The sequence below is a fragment of the Amblyomma maculatum genome, chromosome 2, assembly GCF_055883805.1.
Source record: "Amblyomma maculatum isolate TAMU_Amacu chromosome 2, ASM5588380v1, whole genome shotgun sequence".
Lineage (NCBI taxonomy): Eukaryota > Metazoa > Arthropoda > Arachnida > Ixodida > Ixodidae > Amblyomma > Amblyomma maculatum.
In genome coordinates, this window is record NC_139345.1 from 104,770,853 (window position 1) to 104,788,310 (window position 17,458).

Sequence of the window (17,458 nt, forward strand, 5' to 3'; positions counted from 1 at the left end):
CTATCGCGAATGCCTGACGAAATTTATGCAGTGTTTCAGCATACCGAGTAGCATTTCCTGCCTATATTCACGGAAATCAGCCATTATCAGACCTTCCGTGTTACCAAACACCATGCCTAGATCTCGGTCAGCTGACAGTACAGTATCTGTTCATCGTCGGGGACGAGTATATTGAGTGCTGTAACAGTAGATTATGCCGTTTTGTTTCAGGCTTGAACTAGTGAAACGGAGTATATATGCACCTACGTTAAATAAGCGGCAGTTTTATAGCGTATAGAGTTTGGAAAAAGGCTGCAGGCATATCTAATCGCTTAACATTATCTGCATCGGTTTTTACTGCTAAAACCCCCTGTGTTCTGCGCCACAAAATGGCGCCCGTTAGGTCACTTCATTACCTCTTACAGGGGGATTAAGGTCCCAATGCGAGATCGTCTATGAAGGACACGGTAGCGAAGGGCTAGTTTATTTCAATCGCCTGGGGTTCTTTAAGTTGACAGCTTTCATCACCAATTACAATTAAGAGCAGGAAACGATCTGCTTTTAGATATGTTTGGCTAAATTCTGAAGCGAAAAATTTGTGTTTTACTTTCTGGCCCTTGATGAATGAGCGCGTAATACAGCGCACAGAGTTTCCAGCAGCCGAGTTTCTCAGTGACATTTTAATTACAGTCTCCGCATATTTAACCATTTTCGATGTTTTATCTATTGTTACTCTCTATATATTCACTGCTTAGGGCATTATCGGCCTCCTCGATGGCTTCCGTCTCGGCTATTCGATGGTGTACATGTGAAGGCTGCATTGAAGTGCTCGTTTCGCCATTTTTAAAACACATTAGTCTGCTTCCTGCATTTCTCAAGCTAATGCATGAGTAGTCATTCGTATGCTTAAGCTTACCATGAACTTTATTGACTGGAATTTCATCTTTGAAGGAAATTCCATGACCGCAGATTGAAGAAACGAGACTTTCAGACTGTCTTTTTGTTTACCGTACTTGGACAGATGACAGGGCAAGCTGATGTCAAAAGACAATTCATCGTTGCAGAAAAGATGGCTCCAAGTACCGTCGAATACCAAATATTTTGCGCTCAAAGAACTGCATATTAAAAATTGATCATTATTTTCCGTTCGCCATAATATGTTTCGCAGCCGTAAGAGGCCAGTTTTTAAGCAGGAATAAAAAAAAAAAAAATATCCTGCCAATGAACATTGGAAATGGGATGTGATCGCAAAATTATACTTCAGCCACCGCGCTAACCTTGTTGTGCGTACGTTCAATGGGTCCACGCGAGTTCGTCTATTTGGAGACGTATCAGTCCTCGTGATTAGCCTGAATGAACAGCACCAGTCCGCGAGCGCCGTGAAAGGTTTCTTCTCCTTCGCACGGGTCATTGTGAGGCGAAGACAGCTTTACAAAAAAATGTTTTCGCAGGTGCAGCGTATGTCAAAAGTGTAGAAACCAGTGGGTCTGCTTCTGAACCACATCGTACGGCTTGTAATGTATTTCCAGTGTTCCGAATCTTTTGATGGTATGAAGAGTTTTTGTCCTACCGTGTACGACCTCCAGTAATGGTAAATCAGCGCCACAACACGGGTCAGAAGCAGGCCCCCTGGACAGATGACAGGACAAAGGCTGTACGCAGTGCTTGAAGGGCTTGGCATATTTCTTTTTAAAGCAGCTGAAAGGTCGATGAGTTTTCAGGACAAATAAAAATTAGGAGGAAGGGGGGGGGGGGGAGCACTGAAGTTCCGCCTTTAAAGATAGAACTCGACAGTGTTAATGGCTCCAGTTTGATGGTTTCCTTTGGCGTTCCTCGTTCGTGTAAATTTAGTATGTTATTCTCTTAATCAAGAATCTTACTTGCGGCTCTGTTCTGCTCATAATCCTTATCATACTGTCATTAGATATCATAATATGTGAAAGGTCACCCAGGCACAGATATAAATCCCCGCTTTAACCAAGCCGTACGACCGTGCTTGCATGTTCCCGGCGGGGCAGCATGTCAAACTCGGGATCAAATTGTGCTGGAAAGCTGGATCCCCATCTTACCCGCTCACCTCAATGGCGAAATCCAAGTTGGCAGCGCCTACCAATAGGGTCATGTCACGTGGTCTCGTGAAGTTACACAGCCCGACGACCAGTCCGTGCACGACCACGTCACGTGCCAATTACCACCTTTCACAACCGTGCCCATGATATTTCGCTCACAAAGCCTATGACGTATTTTATGGAGAACCGGACATTTAACACTATCGCGTTGAATAATTGAAGACAATAAATGAGTTTCATGCGGCGTATATGCGTGAGCCTTGCGTTGATACAGCGTCCTACATGAATACCACGAGCCAGAACCATGTTCGTTACTTTTTTGCTAACAAAGACGACGATGACGACCACACCGGATTTTGTGGTTACCACCTATGTAGAGAAATGACAGATACATAAGTGCTAGGCACCGCCGCGGTGGTGCAGTGGTTATGGTGCCCGTCTAGTATGCCGGAATACCCAAGTTCGATCCCAACCGCCGGCGGCTGCGTTTCGATGGAGGCGAAACGAAGAGGTGTCCGTGTGCTGTGCGATGTCAGCGCGCGTTAAAGATTCCCAGGTTGTCGAAATTACTCCTAAGCCCTCCACTACGGCTCCTCTTTCTCTCATTCCACTTTGACTACCACCTTCCCTTCTTTTACGGCGCGGTTCAGGTGAGGAGCGGCGGGGCGGTGATGAACGGTGGTAGTTCCTGGTCCTATGGGGCTAGGACGGTAGGTCAACGCCGCTTGCGGCGGGGGCTAGCCAGCCACCTGTTGTAGGCCGTCATTGCACCCGCCACCGCTTAGATGGTGGACGACGGCTGTTGTGGCGCGTGTCCTTCTCCCTCCCTTCATTTTCGTTTTTCTATACTTTCTCTCTTCTGTCTACCCCGCCGGGGTGGTGCAGTGGTAAGACGCCCGACTACTGTGCTGGAGTACCCGGGTTCGAACCCAACCTCGGCGGCTGCGTTTCGATGGAGGCGAAACGAAGAGGTGTCCGTGTGCTGTGCGATGTCAGCGCACTTTAAAGATCCCCAGGTGGTCGAAATTACTCCTCAGCCCTCCACTACGGCTCCTCTTTCTCTCTTTCCACTTTCACGCTCACCTTCCTCCCTCCCCTTACAGTGCGGTTGAGGTGTCCACAGAAAATAAGTGAGACAGTTACCGCGCCTTTCCCTTCCTATAAAATAAATAAATCTCTCTTCTGTCAGCACGAGGCAGCGGAGGTGGCTCAGCAACAGAGCCAGTAGCAGGCCCGTGTATTTTCTTTTCCTTCTTCCTACAACAACAACAACAACAACAACAACAACAACAACAACAACAACAACAACAACAACAACAACAACAACAACAACAACAACAACAACAACAACAACAACAACAACAACAACAACGACGACGGTTCAGGTGTCCCCAGAAAAAGTGTGACAGGTACTGCGCCTTTCCTTTCCTGTGAACTAATTATTATTATTATAGTGCTAATTTCGGAATCATTTACTGTACTGGACAATTTACTTTCAGAAAGCTTCAAACGAGGTAAGTACCGGTCATGTCATCGGCCAACTATCACCTGCCAGAGGCGTGCTGATAATATTTAGAGACTACGAGGCGTGAAACAGTCGCCGCCGTCACCACAGGACAATTTTTCGCGCCATGGGATTCTAACGCCGCCGCATTAAAAGTAAATAGCGATCGAAAGAGGAGAGAAAAATTAAGATTCTATAGTATTACAGAGGTATCAGAGCAAGGGATCGAAGCAATTTTGCAAAAGAAGATTTTTTGAAACTCCATGCCTGTTTCGAGAGTAGCTGTCAATAAGGATGCGAGAACATCAAGCGGTAGAAGTGCGTAGTACGCATGCGTAAAAACAGAGTCGGCCGTACAGGTTGCAAACTGCCTGCGATAGAATAAGAGCAGAGCACGAAGGTGTAATACACGTGCAGGTAAACTCGAGGGACTGAACTGAGATCTAGATGGTGCCATGCGCAGAAGACTATCGCATGATGCAGCGTTATGTCATGCCTTAAAATTAGGCGCTTGATGGAATGTCTAACAAATGAAGTGCGCTTGTCGCTGTCATCTGGTTGCTGATGAGAAATTAAAAGTCAGGGTGTTTTTTCACTGCAGCGAATAAAAATATACGATGTTTTAATTTTTTTTTCGCAATAAATTAAAAATATTCAGGAAGTAAAATACGCATTCGTTATACCTGATTCTTTTTCAATGCGATAATCTCTTCTTCTACTGCAAGTAGTTGTTGAGAGCGTATTTCTTTGATATTATTTCGTTTTTTTTTTTATTCCTTTCATGGGCGCTTCCCGCTGCGTTCGTTTTCCTTCTGTTCTAGGCTATTATTAGCCGCCTGTCATTCTCAATTGACATAATAGCCGGGTACATGTACATTACGGTCCACCGTTAAAGGGAACATGCGGCTGCGTTGCCGCCGCGCTTTACAAAGCACTCCTGAGCGAGCCAGCGATAAACTATTGTACAAGCTGCATACGCAGTAAGCACGTCCGACTGCTCTTCCCAAGCTAGCGTGCACTTTATGCCTTCCATTCTTGCCAGAGGTTGGCGGCAACGCTTTGCCAAGTATTTACGCCACGCGATCTCATGTTCCCTTTAACAGTGAACCGTACTGCACTGTTGCACATTTTTATGGGCAGTGGGAGTAAGCGTTATGTCATCAAAACTGCCGAAATGCTATAATTCCTTGCCAAAATTCTAAGATAAAACACCGCCAGTTCTGAATGCGTTTCATGATACTCAAAAGCTTCGCGAGCTTTGCAGGGATGTGGGTTCAGGGATGCTTTAGCTTTCGATTTTTTCCTTGATACGCCAGCTCAGCAAACTAAGTCGCCGAGGAAGACACTGTTAGGTCAAGCCGAAGAAGCTCGCGACTCTCTACTAATATTTCCGAAGAATTTTTTCGCATGCTATCATGTATAATCACTATTTGAACTGTGAAACGTCACGTGACGTTGACTGAGTTAAATGACTAATCCCAGCTCAAAATCTTTACATCTGTGAAGGTAATTGGGCTCCCAGTATGATATTTAAGCAAACGGAAGCCTGGTGTGGATAGATGATCAAATCAATTAAGAAAGTGATTATGAAAGACGAGGCGTAGCTCTTAACGTGTTGAAATGACGAGACTTGTACAGACTTTCTTAAACGCACTAGATTAAGATCTCCTCCTCAATTCTCCATGCTAAACAACAGAGGTGACAGCATAGAGGCACGCGGATCTTGAAGTTAGTTTCTTTCATCAAATTCAATATGTCGTGAGCAAAGATGTCGATCACAGTAATCATTGTTGGAACGCTCAGCCTTCCATAGGCACTCAAGACTTGAGTATTTGGTTATGGATTTCAAGAAAATGAAGACCCGAAGGAGCTTCTTTCACTTGTGAAAAATTCGCACAAGGCAATAGTGTAGCCGGCCAAGCTGGCCTGCTAAAATGATTTGAATTAATCGTTTTTGAATAGGTTTTACGTATCGTCTTAAGAATGGAAAAGGCAGCAGCGCTGAGGGAAATTTGGCCAGTTGCTGCAAGTAAATTAGAGTAGATTAGAGTATTATTGACAGCCTCCTGGGCACCTTTACCGGTCGGTGTCAAAGCAGAATATGATAGAAAAGGTTGCTAAGTAGAACGCATTCGGTTACTGTGCAGTGCCATTTTTTTTTATTTGGCGCCTTTTGCAATGCAAAACATATACTAATGCGGATGCCTTCACAAAGTCCAGGAAGCAGTTTTTTGATATAAAAATTCGTGCTATAGTAGTTGTCCGCACGAAAGGCAGAAGCAGCTCTTCAATAAACTGCCTGTGGGAACAAAGCGCGGCCCAGAACAGCAATGAAGGTTAGTTGCTATAGTAAAAAAATAACTCTCGTATTGTCTGCCCCTTCGCGGTGGATCAGTGGTTAGGGCGCTCGATTGTTGCACCCAAGGACGTGGTATTGAATTACGACCGTGGCAGCCACTTATCGCTGGAAGCGGAAAGCAAGGCGCCCATGTACTGTGCGGTGTCAGTGCACGTTAAAGAGCCACGGTTGGTCGAAAATTCCAGAGCCTTAAACTGCGGCGCCTCTCATAGCCTGAGTCGGTTTGGGATGGTAAACCCTGTAAATCCTCTGATATTGTCTTCCGTCGAGATCGCGAACGAGATTTAATGAGGTAAAAGAAATTCAACAACCTAAATATCACACCCTTTTCTTCACTACGATGCGCAGACCACCTCTTTCTTGTAAGGCGAAAGCTTTTAATGGCTCATACTCGCGGCCATGATCCTAGTCCGGCCACGATAAGTGTCACAGTTCGCGAGATTCCACGGGATACCCCGAGATTGTGAAGTCATTCTTTCCTTTCTTAGTGTTCATTCATTATGCATGTGTAAACGTTCATTTGTATAACTAATGCTTTATAAACGTGGTTTTAGTTACAATAATTGTTGTTGTTTTGATGTGTTTTCTGTTTTTAAGCGAACTGCTTTTTCATGCTTATATTGAAGTGAACTTTGTTTTTATTTTGCACTCACTTTGCTATTGTTCTATAAGTGCCGTTGCATGCCGCTGCTCACTTGCTGTAAAGGGGGTGGGAACTTTGTCAAGCGTTAATCGCTTTTATTCCCACCTCCTCCATCAACTTTAGGTAATGGAAAAAAATTATTATTATTATTATTATTATTATTATTATTATTATTATTATTATTATTATTATTATTATTATTATTATTATTATTGTCATCATCATCATCATCATCATCATCTTATGACGTCATCGGCCATGACACCCGGGATCGTGAAACGCCCCTTATAATTCTCCTTGTCTACCGTGAGGAAGATAGTTAAAATAAATAAATCCTGTCTCCACCGGCAATCGTATCTCCATTCCTTGAATCCTCAGTTGAGCGCTTTAACTTACTATGCCACGCCCGGGATTTTTTTCTTCAGCATGGCATTTATTACATGCCTTTAAATACAGGAAAGAGCTACATACATTATTTACAAAGTAATCAGCCTGTACCCGAAAAAGTCGAATTGAAATAAACAACACAACACCACACAACCACAACAGACCCGGGATCGTGAAACGCGCATCATAATTCTCCTTGTCTACCGTTAGGATGATAGTAGCAATGACAATGACGCTGAAATTAGTGATAATGACAATGATGACATTAGCAATGATAAAAAAGGTGTATTTAGTTGATAATGATAATGACAGATGATATATTGCACCGTGTGCACCAGCAACGCTTAAGACCTGTTTCACATGCAAACAAAAACACTAGCGATTTCTGTCGCGGCGACGCAAAAACCTGTTTTCAGCATTAGCGACGGCTCGAGTTGCGAGAGCGACGCAATTCCAACAGGTTGGAAAATTTTTGCTCTGTCGCTGCCGCTCACCGCCGAATTCACTCAATCGCTTGCATGTGAAACAGCCTTCGGGCTTTCGCATTTCTGCAGTGTAGATTGCACAGTGCTCTCGAAATTTTTCTTTTGAACGGTATTCATTTTCTGCCCCACTTTTCAAGCACTTGTAGAAAACGTCAGATATTTAGTAATCAAAGGAAGCAGAGTAGTTAGACATTGTAACAATTTGAATAGATACAATACAAACCGCCGCCGCGGTGACTGAACTGATATGACTTTCGAGTGATGGTCCAAGCGCACGGGATCGAATCCCGGTAAAAGAAATACAGGCACATCGTTGTGCTCTGCGTTGTCGGTGTATGTACAAGATACAAGTAATTGAAATTGACCCATAGCACCCCATCGACAAGCCCCTGGTATCACACGTGCAGCTTCTAGGCTGTTAACTCCGCATATCATGTAAAGGAAAACAAGAAAAGTTTTAAGTTGTACCTTCATCACTTGATTTGTGGTGACCGCACCTGTAAGTGGAAATCGAACCCTCGGCGCAACTGGTCATATCGAAAGTTTCCAAGCAGAAGTTAAGAAAAGGCAGAGGGTGGTTGGTGGTGGTGGTGGTGGCGGCGGCTGTGATGGTGGTGTTGTGTGTGTTGTTGCGACTAAAGGAAGAAGAAAACGAAAATGCACGGGCCTGCTACTGGCTCTGTAGCTGAGCCACCTCCGCTGCCTCGTGCGGACAGAAGAGAAAATAGAGAAGAAAAGAAAAAGAAGAGGGAGAGAAAGACGCGCGCCGCAACATCAGTCGTCGTCCACCACCGAAGCAGTGGCGGGTGCAATGACGGCCTACAACAGATAAAAATTAGCTGGGGCTTAGCTTTATTAAGCCTGGAAATGCAATATCCGCTTGGATACGCAAAGTGTTTCGCTTGTGGTGGTGCACATTGCTAATCTCCTGTGTACCCACGAAATGAAAGGCATATTTTTTAGACGTCTCCAAACTATTATTCATTCACAGATTTTTCTTTCTGTAGCCCAATGAACCGCAGCAAGGCCTGCAAGCTCTTGCAACTTGTATGACGTCAATCGCTTGCCGCCGTTCGCAGGCGGTCGACCGGCCGTGGAGCGTAGCTGTGGCGGCCTGAAGAGCTGACTTGGCCCCCCGTCTCTCGCTCTGGTATGACGTCAGTAGTCACTTGACCGACTACCGCCGCCACTCGACCATGGAGCGTAGCTACGGTGCGCCGAAGAGCCGACTTACTACCCCGTCTCTCGCTCTGGTATGACGTCAGTAGACACGTGACCGACCCCAGCCGTCCCTCGACTGTGAAGCGTAGCTACGGCGCGCTGAAAAGCCGACTTGCTAACCTGTCGCTCGCTCTGATATGACGTCAGTTGTCACATGACCGACCACCGACCGTGAAGGGTAGGCTGCGGTATGGCGAAAAGGCGCAACCTGGCGTAGTATTGCTTTCGCAATAAAATTCAGTGGCTGGTTAGCCCCCGCTGCAAGCGGCGTTGACCTACCATCCCAGCCCCGTAGGGCCAGGAACTGCCACTCTTCACCACCTCCCTAGCCCTACGGGGGCAGGGGCTGGTAGGTCACCGCCGCTTAATTAGGGGGGGGGGGGGGGCTAGCCCGCCACCGGATTTGTATCTGTTGTAGGCATTCATTGGACCCGCAACCGCTTCGGCAGTGGACGACTACTGTTGCGACGCGCGTCTTTCTCTCCCTATCCTTTTTCTTTCTTTTATATTTTCTTTTCTGTCCGAATGAAGCAGCGGAGGTGGCTCAGCTACAGAGCCAGTAGCAGGCCTGCGCATTCTCTTCCTTCTTCCTATACAGCCACAACAACAACATCGCAATGTACACGGACGCCTCTCCGTTTCGCCTCCATCGAAACGCAGCCGCCGGCGGTCGGGATCCGGAATTTGAATATTGCGTTTCCTCAAAGGCGATAACCCGGTATTGGAATATTGTCTTTGAGGAAACGAAAGGCGCGGTAATTGTCTCAGTACTGGGTGGATACGTGAGTTGCCCCCTGTGGGAAGGGAGGTAGGATGAAGGGAAAGAAATGGGCGCCGTAATGGTCTTCCGATCCAATTTCTACCATCTAGCCTCCTTGACGTGAACTGAGAGCCCGTTCCAAGGGGTGTAGCAGATTAGCGAAAGAGGAAAGAGAAAACGAAGCACAGCAATTGGGAGGAAGCATGTTGGGCACACCAACACCTTCTCGACGGTTACAACGCTTCAAAGAGAGTTGAACGAAAAAAGTTTAATACCAAAACATAAAAAAGATAAAAAAAAAAAACAGCCCACAAAGAGGAAGAGAGAGAAAAAGAAAACGCTCTACGGGAAGGCAACAGCGAACACAACCGTCAAGACACTGCTTCGCGACTACACGCAGCACGAAGTACCTGGAGTCTGGTGACACATGCCAGGGTGCAAGATGGGTGGCCGAAGAAACACACTAGACGTCACACAAGAAGAATCGCTGTTCCTTTGCCAACATCGGAGCAACTAGGACATGTCCGAACCATGGTTCTGGCTGTGCACCTTCCTCATGGTCTGTTGTTCGAAGGAAATCATGGAAAAAGTAAGCCAGAAGCAGAGTTTCAAGCTTCTGTCGAGTCATTTTTCTTTGGGTTCCACCGGCTGGCTTGGTGGAGTAGGCTTAGCGTCCGGCGCGCGCCGGAACACATACCCATGATGACCCAAGTCACCGGCGATGTAGTCGTTCTCGTGCTCGTCCTCCAGCTTCAGATCATCCGGGATGAAATCTCGGTCATCCAAAAAAATCGGCTTCACCCGAGGAGCGATCGGACTGAGCGGCGCCTTCTCAAAGAATGCGTCTCCCGCACCGCGCAGAGAATTCTCGTGGAAACTGCAGCTGAGGCTCACTTCCGCGCCTGGGTCGCAATCCATCATCTCGGAGCCAGTACTAGAGTCGGCCTTCGAAGACTGGGGGTCGCAGTCGATGTGCTGGACCTGTTGCTTAGTCAGCTGAGCTGCCTGGTCACCGCCGCCACTCTGCATGCTATCCATTGTCTCCGAGCAGGTTGCAGAGCAAACGTGTAGGCCTGACTGAAGAACGCAGAAAGTGTGTGCTTCCTCTTCCTTGCACGTGCCCAACGTTGTAACGTCGTTTTCGGTTCTCCGGAGGATGGACAGCGCTAAAATAAATCACCCTTTTGGAGTGCAAACATAGAAGAAAATTAGAAAATATACGAGGGACTTTAGCGACTAAAGTAGTGAAAGGCGAAAGCCTGAGGTCTCTTCTTGTCTAGCGTTCCTGCCACCTGTTGTTGTTGTTTTTGTGGCTGTAGGTAGAACGAAAAGAAAATGCACGGGCTTGCTACTGGCTCTGTAGCTGAGCTACCTCCGCTGTCTCGTGCGGACAGAAGAGAAAATAGAGAAGAAAGAAAAAGAAGAGGGAAAGAAAGACGCGTGCCGCAACAACGGCAGTCGTACACCACCGAAGCGGTGGCGGGTGCAATGACGGCCTACAACAGATAAACATTCGGTGGCAGGATAGCACCCGCCGCAAGCGGCGGTGACCTACCTGTCCCAGCCCCATCATTCCTGCCATCTGCAATCCGACTTGAAAGTTGCTTGAAAGCGCGCCAAGGAACGCCACGCGACAGGAGCGATGGCTTACCGCCCAAACGTACACTTGTCAGAAAGTGTGACAGATACTGCGCCTGTCCCTTAGAAGTCTCATTTTGTCTAGCGTTCCTGCCATCTGCAATCTCAAATTTCAACGCGCGCATTTCACCTTCGCGATGACTTAGTAGATGACCTTCGAATGCTCGTAAGCGAATCTCGGCAATGTCGGTCGCATTTAGGTGGATGGGGAAATGTGCGTACTCCATTGTGCTGTGCGATGTCGGTGCATGTACAAGTAACAGGTAATTGAAATTGATCCGGAGCGCCCCCTCTTCCCTAGCCGGCCTCGACTAGCACAGGTGCAGCTTCTCAACTCTTAGTTATTGTTCTAATAAATCTTAGATTAATGTTTTTCATATTCCTATTTTACATATCAGAATACCTCGAATTTGCCGTTTGTGCATTATTTTCATTCATACCCTCGCGAACTTCTTGCTGGCATTTTTGTTTTTGTTGTTTTTGAAGCTTCACTACGAGGGTCGGAGCCAAGCTTCTTGTGGACCGTATGCTGCAAAAGCCATATTCTGCGCATGCGCGAAACCGAGGCCAGCTGCGCAGCCCCCTCGCCAAGCTCTTTCGGCGTTGCCTAGCAACGCTTAAGAGGTGGGCGACTCCTCCTCATTAAAAAAAAAAAATTGGTCTCCAACAGGGATTCGAACCTCCATACCTCGGATCCCCAGCCGGCGCTGTGCCGCTGTGCCGCTGTGCCCCGCCCCGGGTCGTGAAGCGCTGTTTATAAATTCCGCTTGTCTACCGTGAGGATGATAGCGGTATACCACAAGTGACAGATACTGCGATTGGCGCGCGATTTGAAAGTACCAAAGACTAAAATATCTGCCGTCAGGATTCTCCGCTAGGGGGCCAACGGAGGCGCATGTGCTTCGTGTGGGCTCCGCGTTTCGAGCACCTGCTACAAGGGACAACACCCGGATACGTCGACTGCGACACACGGACAAGAACCGTGAGTGTACAAGGCACATTTCAAGACCTTTTTTACGCAAATCGGAGCTCGGGAGACCGAGCTCCGACTGTCTAAATCCAGCGTCGCTCCGGCGCCCTTGCTTACCCGAACGCCAGGCCTAGTGCGGCGCGAACGCCACGGCGGCAGTCATGGAATACGCCGTAGTTGGGACGAACGCTTCTCCAGCCGAATTCGAAACGCCAGACTGGAAGACAATTGTTTCTTACCTTACCAAGAACCCCAAAGCTGAGTCATTAACACCTCAGAAGAAAAATGAGCAGTCCGAGAAACCGAAGGCGAAACCTCTCCCTCCGCTACATCCGAAGAAACCGCTACCCCGACTCCCGGAGAAGGACTATAAAATCATCTACAGACCAACGGGTGGCGTAGACATCACGCGCTACACCGAGAAATCTATCAGACAAGCGATCGCAACAGCGAGCGGCGTCACCGCGTCCGCGGCCGAAAACGACCAATCTAGGACCAACTCTGCAAAAAATGTGATCACCATATCGACGCCGGTGCAGGCAAACGCACTACGCTACGTCGCAGTCAAGCAAATCCAAATAGAAGGCAAAGACATTGTTATGACGTCGTACATCGCCCCTCCGGACAGGGCCCTGCAAGGCATTATCTATAGGGCTTACGATGGCGAAACGCACCAAGAAATGATGACCGAATTCCGAAAAAGAAACCCGGACATCGTTCAAGCACGCTCCATGGGAAGAACATCAAAGTCCCTCCTGCTTCACTTCGACGCGGACGAACTCCCAGATAGCATCGTCTACTTCGGAGTCCTGTACCCAGTTTACCCCTTCATTCCTAAAGTAGAGGCGTGCACAAACTGCAGAAGAGTCGGTCACAGAAGAGACGTATGTCCGGAGCCACCACAACAACGGTGCCCGTACTGCGGAAACCAACACCTGAAAGAAGAAGTCTGCGACCCGGTCTGCATTATCTGCGGAGGAGGGCACCGCACAGGCGATAACAGCTGCAAGAAGCGATTTCAACGACACCAAAAGAAAATGTCGGAGCACCAATCAAGACCCAAATCACGGACATGTGACGACCCAACATCTACCGAAAGGAAGGACCGCTCGAGCTCCTTCCCGTCCTTGGACAGCGGACGCAGCAGCAGCCGTAGCGGACGGAGCAGCAGCGGCGGACGAAACGGAAGCAGCAGCAATGGAGGAGGCGCCAGCACTAGCAGCCGGACTCAGAGCCCCGGGCCGAAACAGGTGAGCTGGGCAGGAGTGGCCTCTCATGGGAAGGGGATGGAGCTGCAGACATTACAGTCTAAACTAGATCAGGCACTCCATCACATTCAAATTCTCACGGATAGAATCAAACACTTGGAGGAGGAAAATAGTAAACTAAAAGCACCCGCCATATCTAAGGACCCACCTCCGAAACCACTCCCATTGCCGGAAGTCACAGAAATGGAAACTACTGTGACCGCCTCAGTCGAAACCCCAGTAAGCGTAGTTAGCAAGGAAGAAACACCTCGAAAAAAACGAGCAGTAGCAGCTGACGTAAGAAATACCTCAGTGGAGGATAGAGTCCCAAAACTCGAACAAAAAGTGGAGGAGCACAGCCAGAAACTCGATAGTCTAACCCAAAGAGTTGATAATTTAACACAAAGACTCGAACAACACATACAGGATGTAAATCACAAATTCGGAGTAATTGACACCGTTTTACAGGAAATTTTACACCGGCTTCCCCCTTTAGCTCAAGGGGCGCCAATCGATCTATCCCAGCAAAATGGCCAATCCTAAAACCGTAACAATTTGGCAGTGGAACTGCAGGTCTATGCGCAACAAAAAACAGATCTGCAGTTACACATTCAATCGCAATCCGAAAAACCTGACGTTATAGCGATTCAAGAACCCAGAATGTCTCGACTAAAACTGCCAGGGTACCGGGCGGTTCTGCCATGTCACATCAAAGAAAAGCCTTTAACCACTACGTTGGTACATAGAAATCTTACCGTGGTTAACCACGAGATTGAAAACGTAGAGCTCGATTGTATATTAATTGAAATTCTGCCTAGCAGAAGAAACTCCTCTTCTCTGTTCGTACTAAACGCATACAGCCACCCCAGGGCACCGGCTGGACCAGCGAAAGCCGCTATACTCAAAACCCTCCAAATCGCAGGCCAAAACCCAACCCTAATTGTGGGCGACTTCAATGCTCAACACGTGCAATGGGGACACGCAACCATGTCCAGGAAAGGAGCGGCCCTAATGGATTTTATCCAGCAAAGAGGGCTCACCCAATACACGGACCCCATGCAACCTACTAGGATAGGAAACAGCGTGACCAGGGACACGTGCCCGGACCTAACGATAGGCAAAAATCTCCCAGACTTAAGCTGGAGCAACACCAGACAAAATCTGGGAAGTGACCATTATATCATAATGTCTAAAATCACCATTGCCAATCTCAAACCCCAACCCAGAAAAAACAAAATCACCGACTGGGACAAACTTAGGACTATCCGCGACCAAAACAACGAACCAATCATAAACTTAGAACACTGGACACAGACCCTCCTATCGGATGTGGGAAAGGCCACTAAGGAACTAGTACATGACTTAGGCGTAAATACGGTTGACAGCCGACTTACGCACATGTGGGAGGCAAGGCAGAGCCTAGAAAAAAGATGGCTTAAGCAAAAATATAACAAAAAGCTTAGAAACAGGATCGTCACACTCACGAAAGAAATTCAACACCACACCGCAGAACTAGCGAGACAGCAGTGGAGCCATATTTGTGAAAATGTGAATGGCAATCTAGGCACGAGGCAGACGTGGAATCTTCTGCGGCATCTCCTTGATCCGGAATCCAACAAAGCTACCACTCAAAAGGAAATCACCAAAATTTTAAACATAGACCCAGGCACGGATCAAGATATTATAGACACGCTACAGCAGAAATACTTCTGCACAACCCGTGAGACGAAGTCCCTGCCCAATTATAAAGGAGAGCCTAACTCCATCCTGGATGCTGACATAACAATGGCGGAAATAAGAGCAGCCCTCTTTAAGGTACGTACAACATCCGCCCCAGGAGAGGACGGCATTAACAATAAGACACTCAGAAATCTAGACGACGCTTCTATCACAGCCCTCGCGGACTTTGCGAACGAGTGTTGGAGGGAGGGAAAACTCCCGGCGTCTTGGAAACATGCCATCGTTAAATTCATCCCAAAACCTGGCAAAAAGCTCGCGCTCGAAAACCTCAGACCTATTTCGCTTACTTCTTGCATAGGAAAACTGATAGAGCACGCCATGCTAGACAGACTCCAGTCCCACATGCAAAAAGAGAATTTATATCCAAACACTATGGTCGGCTTTAGACCACATTTATCAACACAGGATACGATGCTAAGACTAGCAAACGAAGTCCTATCTCATGAGCAAGAAAGGAGTACCAGGGCAATCCTAGCCTTAGATTTAACCAAAGCCTTTGATAACGTTAAACACAAAGCTATCCTAGAATCTCTTTCACTGCTGAATGTAGGCGCAAGAACGTTTAACTACATCAAAGACTTTCTCTCCGATAGGACGGCTAAAATTCAAATTGGCACTATCAAATCCGACACCTTCACTTTAGGAGATAGAGGAACTCCGCAAGGATCGGTCCTCTCCCCCTTTTTATTCAACGTAACCCTAATCAAAATGGCACACGAACTCGCAAGAATCCCAGACCTAGAACACTCTTTGTACGCGGACGATATCACCCTTTGGACCACCAAGGGGAGTATTGGCACGATACAAGATACGCTACAACAAGCGGTAGACGTAGTCGTAGAGGAGGCGCAAGCCGCGGGACTCGCGTGTTCCCCCCAGAAATCTGAGTTACTCATCCTACACCCAAAGCGTCAAAGAAAGAATAAAGCGCCTGCGATCAAAATCTACGCGGAAGGTGCAGCCATCCAAGAAGTGGAAACACTAAGAATCTTGGGAATGCTCATACAGTCAAACCTAAAAAACGACACACTAATTAAGAAACTGAAAAACACCGTCAACCAAATTTCCCTCCTCCTCAGACGAATCGCGAATAGGCGTGGAGGAGTTAAAGAAGCTGAGACCAGGAAACTAGTAGAAGCCTTTGTTCTTAGCAGAGTTATCTACTCTACACCATACGTCACCCTCACAGTTAGAGAAAGAGACGACCTGGATTCACTAATTAGGCAGTCCTATAAAATTGCGCTAAACCTCCCTCGTCATACCCCAAATGAAAGACTACTAAAGTTAGGAATTCATAACACCTTAGCGGAAATGGTGGAAGCACACCTCACCGCACAGTACGAACGACTGTCAAGTACTGAAACGGGACGTTTCATCCTAAAAAAAGCAGGAATACAATATGAAGGGACCCGGGCCCACACTTTGCCGATCCCAAGACTCGTGCACGAGCAATTAATAGTCCGTCCTCTGCCTAAAAACATGCATCCAGAATATGATACGGACAGAAGAAGGGCTAGAGCGCAAAAATTACACGAAAGATTTTCAGTACAGAAAGACACGGCGCACGTGGACGTGGCAGAACATGCGGACAGAAATGCCTTTTCCCTGGCAGTTGTCGATCATCGAGGTTCTCCCCTCGCATCGGCGACAATCAATAAAACAAAATTTCCGGAGGAGGCCGAAGAGGCTGCCATAGCTTTAGCCATTACCTCCACCACTGCCAAATACATCCTTAGCGACTCTAAAACCGCAATTCGAAATTTTGCAAAAGGAAGGGCCCACTCCGCAGCCATCAAAATCTTACAAAAAATCTCCCATACCCGCCTTATCACATTGATCTGGGTCCCTGCCCATTCGGACCATCCTGGGAACGAGGCAGCGCACCAATTTGCCCGAGGATTCGTAGTTAACCGGGAGGTGCGCTGCCCTGAGCTCAGGTCGGCTAGGGAGTGGATGACAACCTACAAAGAAATTACTACCCACTTCAAGAAAGAAAGACAAATCTTCCCAGAACCACATCGATCTCTAAGTAAAACACAAGTCACCTGGCGCCAGCTTCAAACAAACACTTTCTTTAATCCGTACATGTACTCCATATGGTTCCCAGAGCAGTTCAGCCCTGTCTGTTCTCTCTGTGGACATCAAAAGGCAGACACACCACACATCCTATACTCATGTAATCAAGACAAGCCATCACAGAGTCTGCAGCTCTCTACCCAATCTCAGTGGGGGGCCGCGCTGCTCAGCTCCGACCCGGAGGTTCAACTCCGAGTCACGGAGCGAGCCGAAGAGGTCGCCGAACGACATCGTCGGTCGGCCACCTGGCGTCCGGCCTAGAAGAGGAGCCCACCGCGGGGACGGGAACGCCAACCCACCCCGCGCCTACGACCTCTTCTTTAATAAAGTTTACCTCCTCCTCCTCCTGCCGTCAGCTATGAGAACCAAGCGGGAACGAG